This window comes from Podarcis cretensis (assembly GCF_951804945.1).
Source record: "Podarcis cretensis genome assembly, chromosome: 3".
Taxonomy (NCBI): Eukaryota; Metazoa; Chordata; class Lepidosauria; order Squamata; family Lacertidae; genus Podarcis; species Podarcis cretensis.
Window position 1 is genome coordinate 28,183,898 of NC_137172.1, and position 9,235 is coordinate 28,193,132.

Below are 9,235 nucleotides of genomic sequence, written 5' to 3' on the forward strand. Positions count from 1 at the left end.
TGGGTTCTTGCAAAGGTGATAAAACTGTGCCTGGGCTGTACCACTTGCACAATGAAATAATTCTCCATACAACAACCTCCATGGACACAGAACAATACCAAGTCAAGGAACCCTTTCTATGCACGTGGTAGTTTTTTAATGGAGCATCAGTCCAAAGGCCACAGTCTCTTGTCATATTTGGAGCAGGGTGAGTGTGATAAAAATCAGCGATATGCAATAAACAGCAGGATTTTCAGGACATGGGACAGCACTTAGGCAGAGCAGAATAGCTTAACCCTCACATGCAATATGGGTATAATAATTCCAGTTTACATGACAGGATTGGTATAATGATGTGATTGTTAGTTGGCTTTCAGGTTGTATAAATTTACAAATTACATTCTCTCTGTTTAAGTATCAAGAGCAATATACCAACCAAATGTGTGCTGTGTTGCTTCTGGCTGGGCTGGGCTGCTGAGGACAACTATTTTCCGAAGCAGGAATGGTTGATGTTCCATGACAAATAATCAGGGGCAAGATTCTCAGGTGTTACTGAAAGGAAGATCAAAGTCTGTGGTTGCAGATTAGCCTTTCCCACCATGAATAACAATTTGAGCTGGCTTCCTCCTGATTTCCTAGCAGCTCCTACTCTTTGGGAAGTTATATCACCCTTAATCCTGTTCCAAGGCCTGAGCCATGACATCTCCTTTAGCCAAATAGCTCTGGATACATCCGAAACACATAAATAACCAGAGCTATGAATATAACTTCACACAGCACTCAAATTACTGGGGAATACAGGGAGGCACAAAAATCAGCACAAAATGGTCCCCATCCCTCTGCAACCAGTTTTATCCACCTCTCCCTCTTTTCCCATTGTTTTGGTCTCTGTGCACATGGGTTCCACTTTATTGACGCTCTCACTTTCAGACACAAAGATTGTTGGGGGTTATCATGCACATGAATGATTCTCTGAACATGACAACTGTGCTGCTTTCTTCCCTCTCACCCTTGGCAGAACAGCCTGGTCAGATGTGAAGAAAGCAGCTGTATACGGTCAGCTGTATACGGTACCAACAGTGGAGGGAGGTTTATTGTAAGCCAGTGCAAAATCTATGTACAGTGGTACCTCTGGTTATGTACTTAATTCGTTCCAGAGATCCATTCTTAACCTGAAACTGTTCTTAACTTGAAGCACCACTTTAGCTAATGGGGCCTCCTCCTGCTGCTGCTGCTGCTGCCACTGCTGCGCCACCAGAGGACGATTTATGTTCTCATCCTGAAGCAAAGTTCTTAACCCGAGGTACTATTTCTGGGCTAGCGGAGTCTGTAACCTGAAGCGTATGTAACCTGAAGCGTATGTAACCCAAGGTACCACTGTATTCATGGGTGCCTTTGCTGTCACAGAATAGTGATGACTGAGCGTATTCTTCTTTTGCGGTAGCCAGAAGTAAAACACCCAATGATCAGTTTATAAAGGGTTTATTTTGTTCCCTAGAAGGGTGATTTTTGGAATTCATAAATGCTAAGCCATCATCCCGCTGATGTATTCGGTACTTCCAGGAAATGCCTACGCTCATATTGTTAATGCAATGTGTTGCTACCGTACCCTAAACTGTAAATAAATTTACTAGACAAGTGGTTCTTGGAATATGAAACAGTAAACCTTATCAAGACACACAGCAGCCGCAACAACAACAACCACCCACTGAGTGTAAAAAACCCAATACTGATAAAAAGCAAGTCAGATGAGTTGCTGCCACACTTACTCCTCTTCAAACCCAGATCAAGTAAACTAAAGAGACAAAGCATGAAGAGAGAGGTTCCATCAACCTTTCAGATGGGCTCATATATACCATATTTTTCCGTGTACAAGACTAGGGTTTTTTCACCAATTAGGTTTGAAATTGGGCCTTGTCTTATACATGGGTAGTGCTGAGGGGGTGTTTTCTCAACTTGGAGTCCACAAAAATGGGGGGGGGGCGTCTTATATACAGAAAAATATGATAATCAGTTTCCTGTTTGCCCTTTCGCCAAGCAAGAATTGCCTCCAGATGACCAGGTAGGAAAGCTTTACAAAAGGTCCTTGGCTTTGTTTTGTTATTAAGCTATAAATGACTGTCATGGATATTGGTGCTGCGCATTGGGTTTCTGGGAGGAAGGCTGAATAACTAGACAAATTGGGGTGATTTGGATGTCTCCCCCCCCACCAATACTGATTCAAAACCTGTTGTCAGTATCTCCTCAAATCAGCTGAGGCCCCACAAAGCCTTCTGTTCCTTTAGTATTTCTGAACTCTTCAGTCCCACATAACTCTATGTTTGATCTTTCCATCATCCTCGGCTATTGGCCATGCTTGCTGGGGCTAATGGAAGTTGTAGTTCACCAACATCTGGAGGACTAAAGGTTCCCCACACCTGTTCACTGGATTTTCAAGATGTGAGGCTGTCCAAAATGTTGATTAAAGATCTCCAGATTGTGTGTTTTAAATGAATGAATGAATGAATGCAGCTGAGATTTTTTTTATATAAAAAAGACATTTAATTTAAGACGTGTTCTTTTAAATCCTGCATTGCTCAGCTTTAACACATACACACACTCACAAACTAGAGCTGTTCAAAACTCCACAGGTACCATTGTGTACAGTCTCATGCCATAGGCCTATTGGAGGCCAGTAAGGCCTAACGCCTGAAAGGCTGCTGTGAAGGTTTTTAAAATGTGCAAGCAAGCATACACACCACTCAGCCACCTCTTAGCTATTTTACATTAGCTAAGAAAGACACAGGGGACGCAGGTGGCGCTGTGGGTTAAAGCCTCAGCGCCTAGGACTTGCCGATCGAAAGGTCGGCGGTTCGAATCCCTGCGGCGGGGTGCGCTCCCGCTGCTCGGTCCCAGCGCCTGCCAACCTAGCAGTTCGAAAGCACCTCCGGGTGCAAGTAGATAAATAGGGACCGCTTACCAGCGGGAAGGTAAACGGCGTTTCCGTGTGCGGCTCTGGCTCGCCAGAGCAGCGATGTCACGCTGGCCACGTGACCCGGAAGTGTCTCCGGACAGCGCTGGCCCCTGGCCTCTTAAGTGAGATGGGCGCACAACCCCAGAGTCTGTCAAGACTGGCCCGTACGGGCAGGGGTACCTTTACCTTTACCTTTTTAAGAAAGACACAAACCCCTGTTCTCTCTCTCAAGAAAAGGAAACTAATGTGAATTATGGAAGAACATGAATTCATTTTACTCCCTCCCCCCCCCCCACACACAAAAGGCCACTGGACCTATTTGTCTGCAATTTCGCAGCCTCAATCCATTCTGGAGGGGCTCGTTCACTTTGGCCAAAAGAGGAAAATTAAAAAAGGGGGGGGGGGTTCCTCCTTATAATTATGTTAAATTTTATTTTGTTAAATAAGAAGAATAATGAATGAGGAGCACAGAGTTCTGTTTTGTACAGAGCAGCTTGGAACCCCAAACACAGACTGAAGCAAATAGAGTATGGAGTGGCTCAGATCATAATTTTAAAAAACAAATTGATACAAGCCGAACTTTGCGGGGTGGACCTGTGCACAACCCTAATAGATATGCCTATGAAAGCAGGTAATTAACAAACACACAGTATATTGTGGATGAGTAATTGTTGCAAAGCTACTTCACTCTGTAGGTGAAGCCCTAGAAAATCAAGACAACTATGAAAAATAACTTGCCCTGGTTAGAAGAGATTGTAATGGTACAGTACTTTACAATCTGACTGGTACTTTACCTCTGACCCAAACAAGGTGCACACTGGCAAGAGAATCTTGTGCTTTCCTATCGATTGTTCACACTTGCCTAAGAAATAATTCATCGTTGGCAGACAGCCATTTCGCGTCACTGAAATTTATAATTGCCTGGTTTGTTGTATGAACTTGTCCAGTTTGTAATGCTTGGCTGCAGCATCATTTTTTAGGGGAAGTTTTCCAGATTAGAAAGTTGAATGATATTCTGAGCATCCACAGTCACTGTGTTCAGCGGACCAGGCATTTGAACAAAAAGAGCTGCTTTGCATCTGCACGTACCTACAAATGTTAACTCTTTTGATTCTAGAGCAACTCTCATTGAAATGATCACTTACTCTTGTAGTAGCTCCCACTGACTGCTGCTCCAAATTATGTTAGAACACTTGACCAAACAGCCTTTTGACTGGTAAGTATGTTCTCTGTCTAGGTCAATGTTTTATCTTGATCATACCTTGCAAATGGGTAATGTGGTTGTTGTACCCCTGTTTTATGTTTTATGCAGGCTTTTCCCCCAGGGACGCGGGTGGCGCTGTGGGTAAAACTTCAGTGCCTAGGACTTGCCGATCGTCAGGTCGGCGGTTCGAATCCCTGCGGCGGGGTGCGCTCCTGTTGCTCGGTCCCAGAGCCTGCCAACCTAGCAGTTCGAAAGCACCCCCGGGTGCAAGTAGATAAATAGGGACCGCTTACTAGCGGGAAGGTAAACGGCATTTCCGTGTGCTGCGCTGGTGCTGGCTCGCCAGCTGCAGCTTCGTCACGCTGGTCACGTGACCCGGAAGTGTCTTCGGACAGCGCTGGCCCCCGGCCTCTTAAACAAGATGGGCGCGCAACCCCAGAGTCGGACACGACTGGCCCGTACGGGCAGGGGTACCTTTACCTTTACCTTTTTTTCCCCCAGCTGGAACTTGCCAGTGGGTGCCATTGCCATTCTAAGAGAACGAGGGAGGTGTTCCTGGTGAGTTCCAGAATCTCTTTTTCTAGTAAAACAGAACTGGTTTTTTGAGATTTTTCTCAACCCTATGTTGAGAAACCCTGTGATTCCAAGGTATGTTTGGTTGGAGGGAGTGGTTGAATTCCCACGTCGGTCTCCAACATTCCTGGTACTATGGGACTGATGCAGGAAAGGTGAAACCAATCTCCAAGTCCACTGGCACAATGTAATAATATATGTGCAGGGCACTATTTGTGAGCATTGATCTGAAGAATGCATTCAGAACCAATAGTTTTTCTGAATGCCCACTAAGAAAGTTTATAAATAACAAGTCAATTCTGAATCAAACATTTCAAAGGAACAGTAATGTTAGTAACGGCTTCAACAAACTTGGTAAACAGATTTTACTAGCTTGTAGACAGATTATTCTTGCTGCTTTGTTTGGGAAGTACAAAGAGTGCCTGAAAGGCTCTGCAATGCCATTCTACAGCTGGCAAATTAAGAGCACCAATGCCTTCAAATAATAAGACTTGATTCTGTCCCACCGCAGAAAACATTATTTTTCTCAAATATTTTCTAAAAAATCAGTTGGTGAAGTAGCTACACAGAACCTTAATTGTGTATGCACAGCTACAGAGAGCCTTGTATTATTTACTTATTTATTATTTTATTTATTGAATTTATATACCGCTCTATACCTGGAGGCAGTGCGTTTTTCCTGGGGGGATGCAGGGGTACGCATACCCCTAAACATTTTGTGAATCTAAGTTTGGCCTCATTGAGGGGAAGTGTTTCAATATGATTAGGAAAATGAGAGTACCCCTAAACATTTTTTTAGAAGGAAATAAAGCACTGCCCAGAGATCTAGGGCAGTTATTCCAAATTTTGCCTTCAGAAAGCAATAAGATCAGACTTTTGTAGTTTCTGCAGGCAAGATGTAAGCCTCAGTGATGCCCATGGAAAATCAGCAAAAGTTACCAAAATCCACGATTCAGAGTCCAAATTGTTGAGTTCACATTGGAACATATTATGTTCCTGCTTTTGTCACATCTGAGTATTAATTGATTAGCTCAATTAATCCTAACACATACAGGATATACACATTTTGCATTTGCTTGAAAGATTATGTCTGTATCATGTATAACGCCATTGCTAATCCTAAAGGAATGCAATCTGCTCAACACCTAGCTTGTTTGTGACACGTCTTGTAGTCAGAGGTTTGCAAATAGCACCTGTCCAATTACTCCCATTTCATTTGTGGCTCTAGGGACCCAAAAACCTTTCTCACTTCCCACATATAGCCTTTTTCTCTTCAGCCAGTCACACCTCAATAATAGGAGTTTAAAACCCATGCCTACAGACTAAACTACTTTTGCTTCTTGCTTTTATATTTCAATACTTTTTTCTCACAGCCTTCAAAGGCCTTCAAAGATTATCAGCCAGCTTCAGCTAGTAATAAATTGCAGGGGGGAGAATAGTATTTGGCCACAATTGCAGCAATGAATGCAAGTTATATGGAAACCTCATTGAGCAGATTTCCAGCTCTTCATGTTTACAGTCTTATAAATGGAATAAGCAGGTCAGTCAAGGTACTTATGTCTCATCACACTGTCCTTATGTGTCATATCAACATAAAAATAACCCTGCAGGATCAGGCCATAGGCATATGTTTTCATGTTTTACTTCTGCTGGTAAATTCTAACACCAGTGAGATATTCCTAAAAAGTGATGAATTTTGCTAGCTCAGTTGTTAATTTGAGCTAATCCCAGAGAACAAATATGTAACTTTCAACTCATCCTCCTATCAGATCTTCCTTTTGTTAAATAGGCAATAACAATCCTTTCATCAGTGATAAATAATATTTTCTGCAGAATGAATTTCAGACTTAAATTACTTTTCTAATTATAAATTAGAATGGTGTTCATGGCTGCATTTTAATTAATGGTAATTAGACATTTCTAAATAGCAAGTCTGAAAATGGTTTCCAAATAGACAGAATATTTAATGACCACAAAATGGAGGTTTCTTCCTATTTTTCCCAAATAAATACATTTTGTGGTTTATCAATAAAGCTGAATTTAATATTAGAAGCTATTATCGTATATTTAAAGTTAAAGCACCTGCTGTGGCTGTAGAGACCAATACAGGAGAGATATGTTTTGTTGCAACTGGTGCAGATGAAGGTGTCCAGTTGTGCTGCTGCAGATGCGCCACGGTGTTTTTTTTCCTCTGAGCTCCATCAGTCATTCCTCCTCTGGTCACTGCTGTGGATACACAACCTGACTGATGGTCTCTGGGTACTGTGGTCATCACATCCCAAATAAATCATATAAAATAATTAACAAACCATCAATAAAACAATTGTTGTTGTTGTTTAGTCGTTTAGTCGTGTCTGACTCTTCGTGACCCCATGGACCAGAGCACGCCAGGCACTCCTGTCTTCCACTGCCTCCCGCAGTTTGGTCAAATTCATGCTAGTAGCTTCGAGAACACTGTCCAACCATCTCGTCCTCTGTCGTCCCCTTCTCCCTGTGCCCTCAATCTTTCCCAACATCAGGGTCTTTTGCAGGGAGTCTTCTCTTCTCATGAGGTGGCCAAAGTATTGGCGCCTCAGCTTCACGATCTGTCCTTCCAGTGAGCACTCAGGGCTCATTTCCTTAAGAATGGAGAGGTTTGATCTTCTTGCAGTCCATGGGACTCTCAAGAGTCTCCTCCAGCACCATAATTCAAAAGCATCAATTCTTCAGCGATCAGCCTTCTTTATGGTCCAGCTTTCACTTCCATACATCACTACTGGGAAAACCATAGCTTTTACTATATGGACCTTTGTTGGTAAGGTGATGTTTTTAAGATGCTGTCTAGGTTTGTCATTGCTTTTCTCCCAAGAAGCAGGCTGTAAAACTCTAATAACAAAACTGCAACTAAAAAAATTAGCTAAGCATCACAATTACAGGAAAAATCATATTATTATTATTAACAAATTAATACCTCATGTACAAAGCTACGTTTCTTAGTAAAGAGCTCCACGATACATGATAAATTTCTGGAAGTGGTTTTCACATCATGTGATGGCTCAGCTATAATGTGCAAATTAGCAGCTGAGGAAACATCAGGGTAAAATAATGAACTGTCATGTGAATGCAGCTTCATTCTTCAGCAGCACAGAATCACTGTGGTTAGTTGTGTGTCTGGATGAGACCTTAGACATCCCAGTTGCAGAGAGCTGAGTGGATGGCCTTTTTCTGGAGCATCATGTGTTATTTGAATCCAACTATTTTTATTAGGCCCTTTGCTGTAAAAAGATGTGTGCGCCTGAAGACACCTCCTAGCCGGCTGCAAGGAAAGCGTTGCTCATTAGATTTTCCATATAAAAGAGGCTTTTTTCAGTGATCACCTCACCTCCACCCCTCAGGGAGGACTCCAAAGTGGACTTCCCTGTACCATGCTTCACTTTGCTTCATTGTAATGTTGCTGCTAACTCAAAGAAAGCCATTAAAAATAAATGCCAGAGAAGAAGAAAAGAAAAAGAAATCTCAACCCAAAGCACGGCATAATATCTGGAGAACTGAATAAAGCTCTCCCTGAAAAATGTGAGATTTTGACCAGCTTTGGCCCATCTGAAGCTGATACAGGCTCGTCTTATCTTGAGCCCAAGCAGAGCGTCGTCATACAGCAGAAGGATAAGCAGTATGTGCTACATTCTTTATTTTATTTACACTCTATGCTGAGAGAATACAAACATGCATCTTGCCTCTGTGAGAGCAGAGAAGCAACACCTCTCGGAAACAAAGAACACCGAGAGAACAGTGAAAAACAGGAAACCAGTGAACGTCACATCCAGTCTCCCATTCCCGTGGGAACCCAACAGTAACTCTGACTGTGGAATGCAAAACAATGTCCCGTGACTGCAGTTGCTGCTCAGTGAGGGAAATAGAAACCAACAAAAATATGGGGTGGACAGCTGGAAGGAACATAGGCAAGGAAGAGAAGTAACTACAAAGGGGTAAAAAGTTAGTAATAGCACTACTGTATTTTCCTGCCTTATCATCCTTCAACCAACCACCAATAAATGTGCTTCTTTTTAGGTGGGTGGGGGTTGAAAATCAGGCTTGACAAGGCATATCAAGAAGGCTCATGAATTTACTATTTCTGAATCTATAGAGATGCACCCTAGCAGCACCAAAACCTCCATGCAGATTGGAAACATACGTACTGGGAGAGAGAGTCACCTAGCAAGCCACATCAGCAGAAGCCCTACCAAAGACTTCTGTTTGTGCAATGGGACTTTTACCTCTCCTCTCACCCCCGTGCACCCATGCAGCCCTATATTAGTGGGGATGGGGCACTGAGCTATGATGAAGCTAAAGTGCTTGCACAAATGGAACATTCATCATAGCTCAGTGCTAAATTCTACCAGGCCTGGGCAGGAGGTGTTTTGAGGAGGAAATGAATGGGAGCTAACAGTAGTCCATAACTAATGTGTCCCATTGATTTTAATGGGACTCAGGTATCATTGACTTACTACGGATGCATCTTTAAAAAATCTAAGCAGGGCTTTTGGCTC